Source organism: Pseudonaja textilis, chromosome 1, assembly GCF_049901715.1.
Source record: "Pseudonaja textilis isolate UNSWEBS1 chromosome 1, rPseTex1.2, whole genome shotgun sequence".
NCBI classification, from domain to species: domain Eukaryota; kingdom Metazoa; phylum Chordata; class Lepidosauria; order Squamata; family Elapidae; genus Pseudonaja; species Pseudonaja textilis.
In genome coordinates, this window is record NC_141990.1 from 83470665 (window position 1) to 83492793 (window position 22129).

Consider the following 22129-nt stretch of genomic DNA (forward strand, 5'->3'; position numbering starts at 1 on the left):
AATTTTACTGACCATTTATATTTTTATTCTTGTGAGTAGTTGTCACAGGGGCCCCAGTACACGGCTTTGCCCAGGGCGCATCATGCTGTTAAGGTGGCCCTTAGTCGGCATATTGCCTTCAACAATCTGGGTCCTCCTTTAGTCATGTTTATGCAGTGTATATTGGAGGGGGGTGACCCTTTGAGAGATGTATGCAACAATTCATTTTAATGTATGCCAATTAATGTACCATTTAAAGTGACAAAGTTATTCTAAGGTCTTATAGAATAGAATGGAATGGAACAGAATAGAATAGAATAGAATTAATTTTTTTGGACAAGTGTGATTGGACACACAAGGAATTTGTCTTGGTGCAAATGTTCTCAGTATTCATAAAAGAAAAGATACATTTGTCAGGACTCATAAGGTACAACACTTACTAATAATCATAGGGTACAATAAGCAATCAAATCATACTAGAAAACAGTCAATATAAATCGTAGGGATACAAGCGACAAAGTTGCAGTCATACAGTCACAAGTGGGAGGGGATGGGTGATAAGGAGTGATGAGAAGATTAATAGTAATAGTAGTGCAGACTTTGTAAATAGTCTGGTCCAACCCCTTGCTCAGGCAGGAAACCCTATACCATTTCAGACAAATGATTGTCCAATCTCTTCTCAAAAACTTCCAGTGTTGGAGCATTCAACAACTTCTGGAGGCAAGTTGTTCGTTGGAGGCATTGTTCCAGTTTTAATTGTCACATCCTCCCATTTACTTCTCCATTCTTTGACGGGCACTGTGCGAAGTCCCACACTTCTCCCCCATGGCTTAGAAGGAGATAGTGTGCCACTGCTACTGATAAGGAAGGAACAGGCAAGGGTTTCTGCATGTCTCTTCGTTCAGGAAATACTACAGGTTTAATCCAGGCTTCCAAACTATCCACAAGTCCTTTCGCGTTTACATTTTTGCACCAGGTGGTGAAAGTTGTTTCTTGTTACGAAGCTATTAAGGATCTACAGGAGAAGCCTTTTTGAAGATGCTCTTTGCCGAACAAGTGAAAGGCCATCTGCTATAGTGTAGTTGGCACTCCCTCTGCTTGCGGGAGTAACCAAGACGATCATTTTAGTGCCATCCATTTAATTATTAACTAAATTTAATAATCTCTCAATTCTTCCTTCTCTTCCGTTGGGCTTAAATTCAAGTCCAATGATCTAACTCATCTGGTGCAGTTCCTTTCCCCTCCGGTGTTCTGATTCCCCCTTTCCCTTCTTGCAATCATGCCAGATGGCATTGTACTGCTGTCTCTATCCTTGGGAAATGTGTCCCTGGAATGCATGTATTCGAGCCTGTGCTCGGATCATATGTGTTAGCATTGGTCTGAATATAGGCTGCCTGAACTTGGCCTTCAAGAAGAAATTGGACAACTATTAGTCTGGAATGATATGGGGTCTTGTGCTTGAGCAGGCAGTTGGGTTAGAAGACCTCCAAGGACCCTCCAACCCTTATTCTGGGTTCTTTGGGGATTCCAGGTATGGGAGTAGTCTGTTCATGGAATGTTTTGCACATTCCTAAAAAGAAAGATATCGGTACAGGTAGTCCTCGACTTACAACCTTAGCAACTTAGCAACCATTTGAAGTTACGACAGACCTCCCCCAAAAGGTACTTATGGCCCAAATTCAAAGTTCTTGTGGATGATACTGTGTTGTATTGTACATCCTGGCTCCTAGCTGACCAACTAATGCAGCCAAGTTCTTCTCCTAGTTCCTGGAGGTTGTTGGACACTGAATGAAGAGGAATAGACTTAGACTCAACCTTAGCAAAAACCCTTATTGCTGTCCTTGTAGCCCTCAGAAGCTATAGCTGGTCTGGAATGCAGCAGCAGAAGCAGTGATGCACAAGCCTTTCTGTGACCATAAAATACTTCTGCACTGTGAATGACACCGATTGTCAGTTTAGTTTTAGATACCTTTCAAGCTGCTGGATTGCTAAACTCTTACATGGCAGAGTGCCTAACTATTAGAGGATGCATCTCCCAAAGTGCTTGCCCATCTTATGTGCTCCTCTGGTTGATATTTCTTTCAACTTTATAAAGCCACCTATAGCTGGATGCTCTTGGAACTCAAGAAAGCAAGGCAGATGAAATATTAGGAGGGGCATTGGAAATATTTCCAAGATTCCAAGGACTATGTTTAAAAAGTAATACAAAATCCTAGTCAAAAAGCATCAACTGACTTCAAGAATTAAATGCAGAACAACCATATTCCTGTGTAAAGTAAACACTGGTTTCATACTGGTAAAGTTCTGTACTTCAGAAGAATTTTTTTTTAAAAACTTGGCATTCTTAATTAGAGCTATTTGCTTGATAATATAAGGTGAGGTCTCAAGTGAGAGGACAGGAGATCGGAGGTGAAGAAGTCTGGTGCAGGCTTCGAACACCTTTTCTGGCGTCAGGAGCGATCCCCAGGGATACATGAACCCCGGAGAGGTTCGTGTCAACGTGGAGTTCCTCGAGCTGCAGAGGGGAAGGCAACTCCCCAACAGTGAAGAGGAAGCTCCCGAGCTCGGCGCTAAAGAGTAAGCTGTCATTTTATGGCGGCTTCCAATCCGTCTGCCACTTGAGTGAATAAGCAAAGCAGTGACAGCCTGCGAGATCCAGTAACAGGAACAGAGAAACGGTTTATATCTTGGATTCTTTGAAGTCTGAAGGGAGTAGAATGACAGAAGAATGATAGCATAAATTCTTCTCTCCTGGTTGTGATAAGCACCTCTTGGAAGTCGGGCGGAGAGCGGCCAGAAAAGCAATTGGGGAAGCTTTGGGGAAGAGAGAGATTGCTAAAACCTGGAGATTGGAGATCCGGAACTGGTCTGAGCACAACATGACTATTACAGCTACTTAATATTGGGGAGAAGATAAATTGAGCATTATATTGGACTTTGGAAGATTTGTATGTGGATTTAAAAGTTGGAAAGCAAAGAAAGAAGCAGCAGCAAGAGGAAGAAGCCAGAGGCGAACAGAACGCTGGGAAAGACGGTTTTGAGACTGCAGATTAGTCAGCACTTCTCACCATTTGCTGATTGGAAGGCTGAAAAGAAACCTCTAGCTGGAAGATGGAACTTTAGCTCACCCAATTTGCTCTCTTTATTACGTGGTACTACTTAAGTTTACTAAGTTGGCACTATTTTCTCTTTAAGATGACTTCCTTGTGGTTGTTTGTTTGTTGATTTTCTGAAGCTGTGGTAATCTCTCTTCTACCTCTTCTCTTATTATCTTGCCCCTTGCCTCCCTATTGTATCTCCTAAACACTTTACATAATTTTACTTACTGGGGGGGAAGAGGAGGATACACTATTATCAAAGAGTTAAGAGTTTACTGTTGTAAGTATTAATAGTAAAAGGGATAAACTTTGTTGATATAATCTATTTATAAATTATTTAGACTACTTACGACATTTAAGATTAATTCCTTAAAGTGTTAATTGATGTACTATTGTTGACCAATTTTCTTATTACATTGACTAGAATATTGTTGCAGATCTCTATTTATGATATAGGGAAAAGACTGTGGAGTGAGATATAAAATTGAAATACGTGAATAGTCTTTCAAGTACAGAACCCAAATACTGAATGGTGATTTGGGATAATATATTTAATATTGTGCATCAACAAAAACAAATACTTAGAGAGATGACATCCACAACAACTATGGCCTTAAAAACAGGAAAGAAGGCTATCCCGACCCTATCAACTACGTTGACAGCCACCCCACCAACATCTCAAAAAACTATCGAGGAGTCTTTAATAGGGAAAAGCAGCCCAATGTCCCCAATATTAATATACAAACTTCCATATTAGCCTTGCAGGAAGCTATATCTAAAATGCAAGAAATGATGATTAATAATCACAAGGAAACTAGAGCAGATATAAGTGAATTGAAAGATGAGATGGGGAAAATGAAGGCTGAAATGAAAGCGGATATAGCGAAGGTGGAGGGTAAGATAGGGTCTCTACAGCAGGCCATGGAGAGAAAGAAGTGAAAATAAAAGATATAGAGAGTAGAACAACACGCATGGAGTCTAACTTTGAAAGGATGGATGAGGAATTTAAAAATGTACTTAGAGAACGGAAGACTCTCTGATCCACCTCGAGATGGACAAAGCAATGGCGTATTTAAGATTCCAGAATGTGGCGGAAGCCAAAAATGAAGAATTGGAACATTTGATGGCAGAAATATTGGCTGAATGGCTAGGAAAGGAAAAAGATGATCTAATTAAAGAGTTTGATGAGGTATATAGGGTTAGCACAAGCTACGCCAGGCGTAACAACTGTCCAAGAGAAATTCATATCCGCTTCTCTAGGAGATGTCTGAGGATTTAATTTTGAAAATGTCTAGGGAGGAAACAATATCATATAAGGGCAGAGAAATTAGGATTTTAAAACAAATTCCAAAGAGAGTGAGGATGATAAGACAAGATTATAAATTTTTAGCTAATGATTTAAATAAAGAAGGAATCCATTTTAAATGGTTAATCCCGGAAGGGATGTTAATTACATGGAAAGAGAGGAAAATCAAAATAGAATCGATAGAACAGGCCCAAGTTTTTCATCAACAGCTCACAGATAAGAATAGTCAACCCACCAAAGAAGAACCTAAAACAAGACCACAGGAGGTCCGATATTATCACAGAACCCAAAAGGAGCGACTTTCTCCAATTTCAAGAAGTGATAATCCACAACATGGGAGAGAAGAGCAAATCCCACAACAACAACAACAAGAGAACCGAATCATTACTAGGCAAAAATCTAAGCAGAAGTAGATAAATGGTGGAGGGGAAGAAGTTGCTCTCCATCAATATAAACGGATTAAATTCATTATTAAAAAGAAAAAGGATATTCTCAAAACTTATTCAACATAACGCAGATATAATATGTCTTCAAGAGACACATATTTGAAGAATGATGAAAGATATCTAATTTGTCCAAAATTAGGTAAACTTTTACAGCACCGGCCGACCAACACAAGAAAAAAGGAATTGCAATTTATGTAAAACAAGATGTAAAGGCAGAACTAATCTGGTCGGATCCCGAAGGAAGAACTCTGGTTATACAAGTTTGGATAAACCACATCACATTTTTACTTGTAGCAATCTATGCCCCAAATGATGACCAGGGAAATTTTTAAACACCTTCACCAAAAAATAGTAGGCTTTGAAAAAAGAAACATTTGCTTGATTGGCGATTTTAACTCCATTGCAGACTACCAGAAAGACCATAGTAATATGGGGAAAAACAAGAAGGGAAAGGGAACTCTCTGCAGCATGTAAGGAAATGTTGAGAGAGTTAAATTTAAAAGATCTATGGAGGGAACGGAATCTTGAAGGAAAACAATTTACATATTATTCTAACCCACATAAGACTTGGACCAGAATAGATATGGCTTGGATGGATTTGGACTTGGCTAATGAAATAAAAGAAATCAAAATTCTACCGAATGAATGGGCTGATCATAACCCAATACAGCTAATTTGGAGGGATAGGAGACGAATAAAAAAAAGATGGACACTAAATAACCAAATTGTAAACGAAGAAGAGTATATTAATAAACTGAAAGAGGAGCTAAATTATTTTCTAAAAGATAATAATAATGAAACAACTTCAAAACAGAACATTTGGGATACTATGAAAGCAATTATAAGAGGCACAACAATTTCCTATAATGCTATGAGAAACAAGAGAATTTATGCCCAACAAAACGCGTTACAACAACAAATCCAAGACTTAGAAACACAATTACAAAAAACCCCTAAGACCCAAGGACTACAAAATCAGTTAATACTAGCCAAACACAAGCTGAATTTAATTGAACAAGATAAATTAGAAGTTAGCTTGAGAAGGTCCAAACAAAATTATTTTGAACACGCCAATAAACCAGGAAGATGGCTATCTTATAAACTTAAAAAGAAAAAGAAAAGAGATTGATACACCAATTAATAGATGAGAAAGGCATCCCACAACATGAGATTGAGAAGAAAAAGGATATTATATTAAACTATTTCCAAAGATTATATAAAAAGAAGAAATCAATGAGGATAAAATAAGAACTTATCTGGAGAATACGAATGATAAAACAATAGGGAAGGAGACAAAGAATTACTAAATAAGGATATTACATGGTCTGAGTTAAAATCTGCAATGGAAAATCAATGTAATAATAAATCCCCTGGTCCAGATGGGATTCCAGTAGAATTATATAAAGCCACATTAGATTTAGTAGGGCCTCTGATGCTGGAAGTGTTTAATGAAGTACTTTCGGCTGCCAAAATGCCAGACTCATGGAGGGAGGCGTTGATTGCGTTAATTCCGAAGGAGGATGTGGATGCCAGATATATCAACAATTATAGACCAATCTCACTTTTAAATGCCGATTATAAATTATTTACCTCAATTATCGCGAATAGAGTAAAACAAGTTTTAAATTTATACATTCATGAAGACCAAAATGGTTTCCTTCCATTCCGCCAAATTAAAAACAATTTAAGAACCGTTATTGACGTCTTAGAATATTATGAAGCTCATCCAGAGAAACAATTTACACTCTTGTTTCTAGATGCGGAGAAAGCATTCGATAACTTACATTGGCACTTCTTAATACAAAAATCTATAACATGAATCTGGGCACTAAATTCGAGAATATTATCACAACAATTTACAATACCCAACAAGCCAATATACTAATTAATGGTGAACAAACAGGCCCACTAAGCATTGAAAAGGGCGTTAGACAGGGTTGCCCTCTCTCACCCCTCTTATTTATATTTGCTTTAGAATCATTGTTAACGCGGATAAGACAAAATCCTGAAATTCAAGGGGTTAGGGTCAAGGCAGAGGAATATAAATTACAGGCGTTTGCAGACGATATGGTTTTCTTCCTAGAGGATCCCATGGAGAAAGGACATAATCTAATAAAAGAACTAGAACAATATGGTTCAGTAGCAGGACTAAAGATCAACAGAAATAAGACGAAATTACTGACTAAAAATCTAACAGAGAACCAGAGGAAAGAATTAGAAAAAACCATGGGGATACAGGCAACAAAAAAGGTCAAATATTTAGGCATATGGTTAACACCACATAGTAAATCACTCAAAGATAATATAAGGTGAGATGGATTTTGTCACTTTGGAGATTAATACGTGCTTTCCTAATGCTTAAAAGCTTTGACATTCTGTCCTGAAAATCAATTTCCCAAGCTCTTAGAATTAATTCTAAACTTCAAAAGATTCTTCCAGTAGTACATTTAGTTTCCCACCCAGGAGCATGACAGTGTCATGAAAAATAAATAAATAAGAGGTGTCCTGACTTTAATGATACAAATAAGATAGTGGATAAATAGGAATAAGAAAATAAGCACTATGGATGTCATTCTCCGTATATCCTACAAAATAACCGTGATTTTCAATCATCCAGGTCATGGTTTGAAAGCAGAGATGCTTTTCTTCTTTGGACTTTCTTGGTTTCTTGGTTGTTGTTTTTTTCTTTGAAAACATTTCACTTCTCATCCAAGAAGCTTTTTCAATTCTAACTGGTAGGGAATGGCAGGATTTATATTCTTTGCAGTCATCTGGTCATTAGTACTCTGTGGGTTGGTCATTAGCAGTGGTTAACAGTTAGCTCAGAAACTGTGTAGACCAACAGATAGCCAATGGGATTGATTTAACGTAGGCCAAAGTGGTATAATTTAACAAAGGCTCTTACTGGAGTAGAAGGTACCATGTCAAGATTTATGGTAAATCAGTCTAGAGAAATGCTTCCACACTACTTATAAAGGAGGTGTCTCACTTCTTCTTTGGCTTTACAGAAATGATTGAAGCTATTGAATAGAGTACTGACGTCTATTCAATACGCCCACTTTTATATTAGAGAAATCTCATAAGATAGCCAAGAAAACAAATCAAATGGATCTTAGAATAAATCAGTCCAGTGTTCTCATGTGAGAGATAAAACACGAGGCTCAAATTATTATATTTTGTATGCATTATTAGACACTGCTCTCTTCAGGGGTCTATACCACAGAGAAAGATGGAAAGAGAAAGAAGGAAAAGACCATCAGCAGTAAGGTAAATGCATCCAAAAATGGTGATAGTGTATCATTGAAGATCTGAACAGCCAGGCTCAGAATAGATAATTCTGGAGAAGTCATCTTTGTTGCTGAGAATTGACATTGGTTTGGTAGCAAATAATGAGGCACTAGAGAAGGAGGAGGCAGAAAAAATATTTTAACCAGTCCTGGGATTATGCAGGGAGGCAGATCTTTCCATCTTTTCTGGGTTTTTTTAATATAAAAAAACTGTATGAAGAATGATTGTAACCTTGTTTTCACTGTAAATTTACTTGATTAATTCTTTGAAATGACTTTAAAACATACTGACAAGCTCAGTGATCCCTGTTAAATTGTAGATTGGATATGAGCAAATTGAAAGGTTATGATATCTACTTCGTGTTTTAACTAAAGCAGCTGAATGCATAATATCGCCTGGGGTGGAGCCAGATACAAAACATAGGATGGGAAGGAATCCAATTATAAGTAATGTGTATCAATCTAGCCAAATGAGAAAATTAAACTTTGTTCATTTGGAAAAGTTTGAAACCTATCCAAATTGAATCTGGGCTCATCTGAAGGAGATTGAGTCAAATGTGAACTCTCTCAAAGTTTTGTCAGTGGCGTAAAGATGTGAAGGGATACAGAAAAGCAATCTGTGTGCCTTCAAAAATCAGTATTGTCTTCCCACATCTCAGCAGAAACTGGGGGGCAAGAATGGAGGTGTGAAAATAACTTGTCACATGAATAAAGCTGACAGTTATTAAAACTGTGAGCAGATGGAGGCTGCTGTCTTTCACATAAAGTGAGTTTGTGTATGCATGTATGTATGAATGCATATGTCTAGTCCTTTCTGTACAAACAACAAAAACAGGCAAAAATGGACTTGAATTTTGCACCCCTAAATTGTCTTTATATAGGTAGTCCTTGACTTACAACCATTTGTTTAGCAACTATTCAACATTACAATAGTACTGAAAAATATGACTTACGACTGATCTTTGCAGTTACGACCAGGGGTGGGCTTCAGCCGGTTTGTGCTGGTTCAGCCAAACAGGATGTTAATTTTACATCTGGTTCTGCAAACTGATAGTTCCGACGACTGGCTGGCTCCGCCCACCCCACTCCTCCCAGGAGTCCCCATGAGGCCCGTTTTGGATCACAGGCAAGTGCAGGGCCCGTGTGGAAGTTCAGTGAGGGCATAAAACAGGCCTCCTGGAAGTTCTGGAAGGCCGGAAACAGGCCATTTCCAGCCTCCAGAGAGCCTCCAGAGCCCGGAGAGGTGCAGCGCACCCTCCCTGGCCCGTTTTTGATCCCAGGGTGGTGCATGAGGCCGACTAGGTCATGCCCACCCAGCAACCGGGCAGAGAAGCAGTTGTTAAATTATTTGAAGCCCACCCCTGCTTATGACCATCGCAGCATCCTTACTGTCATGCAATGAAAATTTGAGCTCTTGCAAACCAGCAGGTCGTTATGGTGGTTGCAGCATCCTGGAATCATGGTTTATATTTGCAACCTTCCCAGCTGGCTTCTAACAAGCAAAATTAATGGGGAGAGCTGGATTTATTTAATGACCACATGATTTATGAAACAACTTTAATGATTCACTTAACAACTGTGACAAAAGGGTGATAAATTGGACACGATTCATTTAACAATCACTTTGCTTAGTGGTGGAAATTCTGGTCCCAATTGTCATACGTCAAGTAGTACTTACCTAAGTAGGTAGTCCATTTGAATGGATTCAATGGAACATTCTTCCTTCCAAAAATACTTATAATCTCATTTTTAGAGTAATCTTTTTCCAGTCCAGTTTGCAGTGAAAGCAGTCTATAAGGAGATAGGAGGGGCAAGTTTAGTTTCTAAGTACATAGTGAATGAATTTATCAAACCCCTCCAACTTTTGTGATTTTGGGGTGGTATTGTAAAGTTTTCCTTGAGTAGTATTTCAGTCCTAGCCCTTATATAAATATTTCCCTATAGCAGTTAAACACAGTGAGTGGCTGTCACAGAATTGGCATGGGTTGGTGGGTAACTATATCTTGTAAATAATTATTTAAGCAAGAAACTTAGTGTCAGGATTCTGGTGATTGCCCTAATTAAATTATGAGCCTCGAGCCAAGCTTCAAAAGAAACCAAAAGTTTTATTAGAAGCAACATGTCTAGAATTAACCTCTATGAAGCTAACTCTGGCATATGTAATTTACAGTCACCTGTGATCCTGTTTCCCCTCTCCTGTGTCATAAATCAGATTCTCCAATGAAGCACGTTCATGGGCTTGGTATCATCAATCACGTTTCTCCAATTAAGGATTTTCGTGGGCAGAAGATCTGGTAGCTTAGCTACAATCTTTGTAAGATAAGTGTTGGAACATACTTCTGGTTTTAAACTGCCACACTGCTCCTTCAGATTTCCTTCCCCACCCCCTTGTTTATGGCAACTCTATAACAGGCATGGGAATGCTTTACGAGGTGACACTTGGTTTGGGGGACATACTTAGTATTGTTACCTTATAAAATCCTGCTCCAATGTAATGAAATGGCTCCATTCCAGATGTGCCTTCTGTCATCTCAAGGTATCCTCCTTTGTAGACCAGTAAGTATAACAGTATCAATTAAAACTGTGACTTTAATCTTTGAACTTCTACAACCAGGTGGAGTCTTCTTATGCAGAATGGAGCATTCTAAACTTTCATTTTTGTTTGGAAAGTAATAGGAAAGTGGAATCATTCTGTGCAACTGAACATATTTTGCCCATTGTGCTAGCTAAAATCAATAGAAAATTAATTCCATCCATCGTAACTGCTCCAGTACATAGGAAATGCTATCAGTTTCTTACTCTATGATGCTTTCATAAACACCCCCCAAAAAAAAAAAAAAAAACATGGAAAATTGTAATTGGTGAATCACTTCTTTCTCACTTCTGTAATTGTTCAGGGCTTCTTTAGATGCACTTCCATGACATTTGCTATCTTTGGATGTTCTTCAGGATTACTTTAGATTCTCTTCTGTGACATTTCATGAACAATGAAATAATAATAATAGTGTCCTTTTTCAGAAATCCCAAATTGTAAAAGAAATCCTATATGTTGAAATATGGCAGACTTGATCGATTAAGAATGAACAATCATTATAGATGTTTTTCCATTTCTCTCAAAATATAGAGTAGTTATTATCATTATTATGGGAAAAATGGACCAAGACTAAAACCACTCACTTATATAAAATGTGTCAGTCTTCATATTATCCTAAAGAGATTCCTACAGATTCCTTCAATGCAGCAGTTGAATGTAACACATCATAATAGTTATTACCAGAGAAGATCAATGGGAAACAATGTTTTGTATTTCTGAATTGTCATTTTACTATTGATAAAGCTCATTTGACATTTTCAGCGATTTCCAGATTGGGTACAGTTCCCAATTTCTACTGATGTACAATATAAAAATTGTATAAAAAATACTCCCCATGTTCAAATTTCTTTTTTCTGCAAGTTTTCTAAAGTTTCCTAAAGCTGTTTTTGTTTGGTAAATAGTACAGACGCAAAAGAATGTGCATTTCATAAATTATAATGAAAACTAGAGTTTGAGCTGCTCCAAACATTTTTTTCAGTGTTTAAGACTTATTGGCTCACAAATAGTTTACATCTCATGACATTAATTGTCATAGGCATGAGACAGTTTACCCAATTAATGTATTATATGTTTCAAAACTATGTGGCATATTAGGAGAATTGTAGCAAAAACAGTTTGACATGGAATTGGTTTTCAGTTATGTTGTGAACTAATATCCATGTTAAACTGTTATTTGCCACTTTTCTGTGATTAGAGAATGTTCTCTGTGACATATAATCTGTGGGCTGAAGTAATATTTTTAAAAGCAGACTTTCTTGTTTGACTTGAAAAGCATAGCACAAGTAACGGGAATGTGTGGCCTTCAGTTGCATCTCAGCCTTTTCAAGGTGTCCAAAGTTGTTGGGAATTAAACCTAAAAGTCAAGGAACTTCACTTTATCCTAAAAGTAAATCCCAACCCTGAGCAAGTAAGGCTGCAAGTAGAGGACAGATGGGCAGAGACTACACAATGGTATTATAGTTTATGTGGTGCTAATCTGAAAATAAATGCATTAATTAAGCACAGTAATATTTTCCCCTCAACATGTTTGACATGTCTGTTGAATATTATTTTTTAGAAATAACTCCACATTGTGTAAACTTAAGGAGACAGAAGAAATTTGAACATCCATTTTCAATATTTCTGTCTAACATAGGATTGATCTATTATGCATTATGTTTGTAATATAACTTCCCTGAAATGAGTTTAAAATGAAACCCAAGTATTCCTAACTAACATTCTGGACTGTTTTCTAAATTGTTTTGCCAATGCAGGTTCCAGGTGCTGCGTTTGATTGGAGGATCGCAGGAAACATGGGGGGAGGAGGAGGAATGTAGTTTCCAATTCTTTTAAATATCACTATTCCAGCTAAAGATGTAGCTCAGTTATAATAAATCTGATAGTTCACAACAACAAAAATTGAATTACATTTTTCCACTACACAATTGTATACATTTTGGAGGAAAATGATCAACCCAATCACAACAGAATTGTTATATAAGAATACTAGCTCTATACCCGTGCTTTGCTACAAAACTATGTGATTGGGCTTAGTTTTGGGGGAGGAAAATAGGGGCGGGGGCGGGAAATGTGCCTCTGCCTACCAGCATCCGTTGGTATTCATCTGGCTAGCATCCTGTCAGTGTCAGAGGTGGTATTCAGCAGGTTCTGACCAGTTCTGGAAATTTTGAGTAGTTTGGAAAACTGGTAAATACCACGTCTTACTGGAGATTTTACAGTATCCTTCCCCTGCCACACCCACCAAGCCACACCCACAGAACCGGTAGTAAAAATATTTGAATCCCATCACTGGTCAGTGTGTGACTGAGTTGAGGGCTGTTTGGAAACATGGAAACTGAAACAGTATTTGCTGTGTGAGCAAGAAGAAGACAGCAAGGAGCCTGGGCGTGACTTCGCTCAACAGTTCTGTGCTAAAACTAGTTGCTGCTCTGAAACTGAAACTCCTCTCCTTTGCTTGTGTTTTTCATTTGGAATAGATTTCAGGTGGGGAAGGGGAGTAGAATACCTTGGCATCAGAACTTGTTAATAATAATATAGGAAATAGTAATGCTCTGTTGGTCATTTCGAAAAATCCTTTCTTAGTGAGCACCTAGAAGTCAAGAGGAACATTGCCAAATTTTCAAGTTTGTAGGCTTTACGGTTCTGGAGTAATAGAAATATGTTAAAGACATGAGATGAAAAAACATAGTTACAATTAGTTTAAACCATCACCAATCATTAGACTTTTCTAGTGCTTGCAAACCATCCTTTAAAGTTGTCACTTTTCCCTTATGAGAAACTCATCCATACACCCAAGTAGGATTTCTTAGATCTTTCTTTCTCATTCCCTTTGCCACAAGGGCAACCATAGTCCAATTTTATTCCTCTACTCTATGTCCAATTCTACCCCCTAGAGTATCACGTGTACTCTATTCTGTACAAGGTAAGTTCTCTAATCTAGAGACTATTTTGCCAGCCACCATGCTGTTCCTTGTACTCCAAAATTAGGAATCATTCTTTTGTATCATCGGTAAGGAAGAAAAGAAGGGGACAGCAAACAATGCCATTTTTCTTACTGTGTGAAAAATGAGCAGTGTGAGGTGGTCTCCTTTTTCTGGGGACCTGCTGGTCTGGCATCCTATCCTATCCTCCCAGAGATCATCAAGGGAATCCACTTAGAGCCATGGCGGTGTGGTGGTTAGAATGCACTATTGCACACTAATTCTGCTGATTGCCAGGGATTTGATCCTTACCGGCTCACGGTTGATTCAGCTTTCCATCCTTCCAAGGTTGGTAGAATGAGGACCCAGATTGTTGGGGGCAATTTGTTGACTCTAAACTGCATAGAGATGTCTGTAAAACACTGTGAAATAGTATATAACTCAGAAGTGCTATTGCTATTGTCCATTCACATTTATTTTGTGTGAAGGTGATCCTTTTTATTTTCCTTGCTTGTGGAGATAAAGAAATTACTTTTTCTCTAACACAGGAATAGATTGTAATTTTACCCTGAGAGCTAATAAACACCATGTAAGGCTGCATGTCGATGGGAGCCATGGAAGATCTAGAGTCCTCTGTCTCACATATGACAATTCATATCTATCTATAAAGCTATTAAAGTCATTAACATCATTTTTAGTATATATTTAGGTGAACTATCCACATACATAGGGGAAAAAGCAGATTCATCTCCCATTGACTTTAGTACCTATCATTCAATATAGAAACAGATTATCTTGTATAATACATCTGGGCCTCTCTGTATGAGAAAAGGACTAGGAAAAAAATGGCAGCCAAATGAAATACAAAACACTTTTGTGGGAAAAAGGAATTTGTCTTCTGTTACTGCGAATATATATATATATATATATATATATATATATATATATATATATATATATATATATATAGAGATATATATATATATATACAGTTGGACAGTTTTAAATAACATTTGAAAGAGGGTTGCTAGAACTGGCTTAACTGGCTATCTGATCTGAGGCCTCCCATTAGCACATTGTATCTTAACTGATAAGGGTGTGCAGAAAAAACTTGTTTATTTCAAGCCTTTGGGGTTTTGTCCTTCACAAAGAAATTAGCAATTAGCAAATGTAGATGGGAAGGTTACCGATTTAAAAATGACATCAAATGTCTAGCAAAAGTTGGAAATGTAATAAAAAATGGGCACATGCTATCATATGTGATGGACGTGATAAAGCAAGAAAATTTTGGGAAAAAAATACATAAATGATTAGAAAAGATGATTGGAAAGCATGTAGATTTTAAACCTGAACTATTTTTACGAGGTATAATATCAGCTAAACTTGATAAGAAGAGTATGTATTCAATATTGCATGTCTTGACAGCAGCAAGGATTGTATTTGCTCAATGCTGGAAAAAAGAAGAAACATCACGAGGTAAAGAAAAAATTAAGATACTAGAATATGCAGAAATGGACAGACTGGCATTAAAAACGAAACAGAAAGAAGATACAGAATATTATCAAATACATGGAATCTATTTTATCAGTGGTTGGAAAAAAGGGGTGGAGATTAAGAACACAATATTTATTGTTAAGCAATTTGAATACCCAGATAAGAAATGTAATTAATAAAAAAAAATTAAAAAAATTGCCCCAAATTGTAAACAGATGCTCTGTCTTAGAGGTAAACACTGCATTCACACCAGAATCTTATCCATACCAGAATTTATTTTTGCAACAACAAGAATCAAATGCTATTTTAATCAGTTATTGTCCCTTGGAAGAAAGAATTAAAGCAGAGCCTCTCAGAATATTTTCAAGGGCCCATTGTTAGACAAAGAAGCTGCTTAAGTTTGTTGCAGTTTGTTGATTGCAACTCTTCATATATTTCAGTCTACAGTCTTTCTAGACCTATTTTTATAACCTCTTCCCATTTTCTGTGCCTTAGTTACATAGCAAGGCACACATCCACCAAATGGTGAAAGCAACACCTCGGCACGTGACAGATGGTAGATGAGTCAGGCTCCGGTTACTATATTGAACACATTTTTGGCTATGCAGCTTTAAAAAAAAATGGTAGAGGTGGAGTAAATGTACTACTGTTGTGGCCAACAGAAGAACGAGAGAGGCACAAGCTAGCGTTTTGAGTTAAATAAAACAATTCAATCCTCTCTCTTGTATCATGAATTATTCATTTATTTTCTCTGGTGACTCCTGCCTATGTTTTCCCTGCTGAGCTGTGGACGCAGAGCAGCTGGTAGAAGATCTGGGAGCTAATATACATGGAGTCCCAAGAATCAGTCTACTCCTAAACTGAATGTCTTCAAACAAGCAATCTTGTTTTTAGATAGTGAGTAGCCTAGTAACAATAGTCCATCTTGAGGGTTTCACAAATGTCACTAGAGATATTTTGAATGCATGAGCTGCTAAGGTTCCCCACCCCGTCAAGGCATAGGGAGCAAGAAACGAAGACATGAGCCCAAAGTTTGTGTAAAGCTGAAGAAAGAAAAGAAGTCTTATCTAAAGATTTTTCACTATACTATCTCCTGTCATTTGTTTTTAGCATGGATAAAATGTCTCTCCAGTATAGACTCTGGGGGAACATGTGGAGTGTAAAACAATCTAGCTTTCAGAGAAAATAATTTATCAATTCTATATTATTCTCAATCTTTCTTCTGGCAGGACTTGATTTTTTTAAAAAAAAATTTATTGGTTTTTAAAACAAACATAAACAAAACATAAAAACATGAGGCCATCTTCCATATATGTACATACAACGTGCCGGTTGGTTTGCAAATTGTTTTGTGCTTCCATTTCGTAGTCTTCAATTACAATTATATTGTATATGATCTCGTATTTTCAATCCAATATTAAATACATTGGTATAATTATTAATCAATCATTCAACTATACTTTTATTCATTCATGCTTTAGGAAATAATCATATTTTACTTAATTTGTTTTGTGACAATTCATATTATCATCCCAAATCTATCCTAAAATCATTTTGTAGATATAATAAGGAAAGAATACATCTTTATATATTTAGTATTTTTAAAAGTCTACATATTTCGTTGCTATACTTTATTGTCTAACCATTGATAGAATAGATCCCAAACTTTATAAAATTGTTTATCATCCTGTTCTCTAATTTCAAATGTCAATCTGCTCATTTCAGCACATTCCAATATTTCTTAATGATTTCCTCCTATGATGGTGTTTTCTCATTTTTCAAGTTTTTAGCAAATACAATCCTAGCCGCTGTTAATACATTTACAATCAGGTATTTCAGGTCTTTACTGTATATTTCAGGTAAAATTCCCAATAAAAATATCTCTGGTTTCAAATCTATATATTTTTTTGTCATTTTTTCCAACCACGTGTGGATTTTAGTCCAGTATTTTTTAGCATCCGCACAAGTCCACCACATATGGTAATATGAGCCAGGTGTCTGATGACATTTCCAACATTTTTCAGATTTACTCTTGAGCATTCTTGCTATTCTTGTCAGGGGAAAATGCCACCTGTAAAACATCTTATACAAATTTTCTTTATATGCTGTTGACATTGCCATTTTATAATTTTGAGACCACAATTTTTGCCATTTCTCTAGATCAATCCCATATCCAAAATTCTTCCCCCAAGCAATCATAGTTTCTTTAATTTCTTGTTCTTCTAGTTTAATTTCTAATAAATATTATACAATTTATTAATCACCGTTTCATCAGTACCTGTTAAAATCTTATCTAAATCAGTTTATTATAGAAACCTTCTGTTTTAGAGTCTTTACCATACCTTGAACGTATTTGCGCATATGAAAACCAATTCATCTTTATACCTTGTTCCTCTAGTTTTTGTATAGATTTAAGTTCACCCTTTTCATTCAATATTTCACCATATCGAACTGTTTGTTCCTTTTTGTATATTATAGGATAAGAAAATGCTTCAATAGTTGATAGCGAGACTGGAATTTTCAAATAACATTGTCTTTTAATCTTCTCCCAATTTAACCACAGAGACTACCGTATATAATGTCTTCTAAAGTACCCCTGTGTTTTAGTTCCTTTATACCATAAAAAAGCATGCCGCCCCAACAACAGATCATGTCCTTCTAATATCAACAATCTAGTATTTCTTAATGTTATCCATTCCTTAACCCAAATCAAATTTGTAGCTTGGTAATACAACTCCCAATTAGGCAAACCAAATCCTCCTCTTATTCTAGCATCTTGCAAAAGTTTTAACTTTATTCTTGCTTTCTTACCTTGCCATATATATTTCAACACAATTTTATTTAAATCTTCAAAATAGTCTTTTCCAAGCCTAATTGGAATTGTTTGGAACAAATATAAAATTCTGGGTAATATATTGATCTTGATTGTTGATATACTCCCTATTAATGACAGTTGTAAATTTTCCAATTTCGCCAAATCTAGCGCTATCTGCTGTTTAAGTTTGATATAATTATTCTCTTTTAGTGTACTGCATCTTGCTATCAAGTATATCCCCAAGTGCTTGATCTTATTCGTGACCTGAATTTTCAATAGGTCTGCTAGTTCTTCCTTTTGTCTTGATAGCATATTCTTTCTCAAGATCTTTGTCTTATCTTTATTTATTTTCAAACCAGCCACCTTTCCATATGTCTCTATCTTTTCTATCAATTTTGATGCTGTTCCTAGTGGGTCTTCTAAGATAAAAACCAGATCATCTGCAAATGCTTGCAACTTAAATTCTTCCTTTTTAATTTTCATCCCTTTTATATTCTTTTCATCTCTAATATTTCTATTTAGCACTTCCAAAGTTAACACAAACAACAGAGGTGATAGTGGGCACCCATGTCTTGTTCCTTTTCTTATATTAATAGAGTCTGTCAGTTCTCCCTCTATCATTACCTTTGCCGTTTGCTTATGATATATAGCTTCTATTGCTTGAATAAATTTTCTAGCAAAGCCCATCTGTTCCAGCAGTAATAACATGAATCGCCAATTCACATTATCAAATGCCTTCTGTGCATCTAGAAATATCAAAGCCATTTGTTTTTCAGGATGTGCCTCGTAGTATTCCAAAGTGTCCAAGATTACTCTCATGTTGTCTTTAATTTGTCTCTTTGGCAGAAATCCATTTTGGTCAGGATGGATAAAATTATTTAAGTATTTTTTAAGTCTTTCTGCCAATATTGAAGCAAAAATTTTATAAACTGTGTTTAGTAGGGAAATAGGTCTATAGTTCTTGATTTGTAATGGATCGGCCTCCTCCTTTGGAACAAGTGTAATATAAGCTTCTGAGCATGATTTAGGTATCCTCTTCTTTAACATAACTTCATTCATATTTTCTAGCAATGGAAGATTCAACGATTCTTGTAATTTTTTGTAAAATTCTGCCGGAAGTCCATCTGGGCCTAGTGCCTTTCCATTGTTTTGCTTCTTAAGTGCTTCAGTTCACTCAATCATCGTTATATTACTTTCTAACATTGTTTCAATCTTTTTAGGTATCTGGGGTAACTTAGCATTCTGTAGGTACTGTTTGACTTTTTCCTCATCAATATTCTCTTGTGTGTATAGTTTCCCATAATAGTCTCGGAGAGGGCGGAGCTGGCGTCGCGATGATACGGCATGTGATCTTGGAGGTCTGAGATCACTGCCGATATCTTTGCTCCTGGATGGTTCTATCAGATCTAAACCATCCAAAGAGACGGTGAAAGTAAACAGCACATCCTGTCGATCCCAGGGATACTGCAAAGTCCCTGGTAGATCCAGGAGAAGCTCTTCTTGCCAGCAGCAAAGAGGCAGCCATTAAAGCTGCTGAAGTTGGGACAGCTCCGAAATGGAAGAGAACAGAAAGAGAGAGTGTGCCAGTTTGGTGAGAACTTTTTCTTTATTTTAAGATCTGAAAGGACATCCTAAGGAAAAGAAAGAATCTGTAAAAGTTTTGACAGAAGTGATTAAGCGGCGATTTTAAACAGGAATGTCAAAGTAATGTTTTTTTTTCATTGCTGGATTTTCTATTCATGATCTTATATTTTGAAACTGGACTGGTTTTTTTCTTTTCCGTCTATTTTTTTTCTCCTCTTTGATTTTGTAACATTTTAGGCTAGAGACTCCCTTTTAGTTATTTCTTTTTTTAAAATATCTTTTTTCTCTTTTTTTGTTAATTCTTGTTATATTTTGCTTGGAAAAGGAGAGAGAAAGTGAAAGCAAAGAAACTTTGTAACACTGCCAACTAGAGGCTTGGAAATATTCTATTTCTCTTGTGACCAGACAAAGCTGAGAAAGAAAGAACTGAGACTTTTTTTCAAGGACATTGCTGTTTGATAAGATAGAGGGAAGAGCATGGGAAAGTATTATTGCAGGTGCTCTTCTGGGTTTCTATCAACAGCTGGAGTCTGGTGTTGAAGTTTATAGGAAAATAAAAGGTGAATAAGTTTCTGGAGAAGAGTGTTATAACAAGAGCCTTGGTTAACTAAACAAAGTGTAGTGTGTTCTCTTGATTTTTCCTAAGCTGTGCTACCCCTCCTCAACAGTTTACTTTTTGAAATAGCTATTTGGATTTTTAGTTCTTTGGAATTTGTCTTTGCTTTTTTTTTTTTTTTTGCTTGTCTTTGAAAGTTAAATTTTTACGTTTGCTTTTTATTTTAAAAGAAAAGTTTTAGTATTAATGATTCCCTTTTCTTTTTAAGGGAGTAGCCTTTATTTTCTTTTTCTCTTTCTGCCTTTCTGGTACTTTTGTTTTTCCATCTACCTCCAATACTGGTTTTTTCTTTCTTTTTATCTTCCTGGCTTTTTTTTTTCTCTTATGCAGCTTTTTATATTTGAGACCTCTTAATTGGATTAAGGTGTTGAAGAACCTGAAGAATTTTTCCTTTTTTAAAAGCTTTTTATTCCTTACTTTTCCGTCTTTTTTAGGATTTTACAATTTTTTCTCTTTTGTGTATGTTTATGGTTTTTTCCTTCATTTTTGAATTTTCATTGTTATCTAACTAATCAATTGGATTAAGGTATACAAGAACCTGAAAAAATTCATTTTTCTTTTTTTATTATCATTACTATTTGGCTTCTTTTTCCCTACTATTTTTATTTGGAATCGCAATTGGTCACTTCACAATTGGATTAAGGTCTAGAAGAACCTGAAGATTTTGAATTGTTTGAAATGAGTAATAAATTAACAGCTCCTGGTTCTCCAACTTCTACTTCCTCCTCTCCACCAAATGGAGGACAACGTTCAATACAGACAATGTTAAGGCAAGAGAAAGAACAAGAAAAAGAAAAAGTGACCCTGCAGATGATTATGCAAGGAATTCAAAACATTCAAACAAGATCAGAGAATATTGAAAAGAGAATAGAGAACATCAAACAAAGAACAGAGAATATTGAACAAAGAACAGGGAAAACCGATGAAAAAGTCGAGAACATCCAACAAATGATGATGAAGTATGATAAGAGACTACTAAAAATTGAAGAAGATAAACAAAGAGATAAGAAGATTGGAGACATTGAACAGATGTCAGATTAACTGTGGTTGAACAAGATAAAAGTGGTATGCTGAGATGGGAGATGGACAGATCAGAATTTTATCTTAGATTCCAAAACATAGAGGAAGAAAAAGAACAAAATCTAGCTGAGATAATGATAGAAATATTGGCTGAAGCTTTGGAAATAACTGAAGAGAAGATGATGGATGGAATAGATGAGGTCTATCGAGTCTTCACAAGATACGCAATGAGAAATAGCCTACCAAGAGAAGTTCACATCAGATTTACAAATAAAGCCATTAAAATGCAAATATTGCAAGTGGCAAGAAAGAAAACATTGAAATATAAAGATAAGGAGATTGTGGTTTTAAAACAAGTACCTAGGAGAGTGAGAGAGATGAGAAGAGAATACTGATTCTTGACCAAATTGCTACTTTAAAAAGTGGTGAATTATAGATGGCTGATTCCAGAAGGTTTAATGTTCACATGGCAAGAACAGAGATACAGAATTGATTCAATTGAGAAAGCTGAATCATTTTATACAGAATTTTTCAGAGGGAAAGAGGAAGAGGCAGAAAAAGAAATTTCACTAATTGAATTCCAAGAGGACTGCCAAATGACGACTGAAAAAGAGGAAGGTGCAGTAGGTGGAAAGGAGGAAGCCAAAGAACAACATGAACCAAGATCCATGAGAGCTGCCAAACCTAATTATAAAATATAACCATGGAAGAGAAAAAATTGATTACAATTAATATAAATGGACTTAATTCAGCCATTAAAAGAAGGAAAACTTTCCATAAATTAGAGAAATTAAAATTTGATATAATCTGCCTACAAGAAGTACATATTAAAAAACAATATGAACAATTGTTGAAACAGCCAAAACTAGGGAAAATATTTACTTCCTTGACACAATGCAAGAAAAAAGGAGTGGTTTTATATATTAAAGAGAACATTCCAGTGAAATTGATTTATACAGATGACGACAGA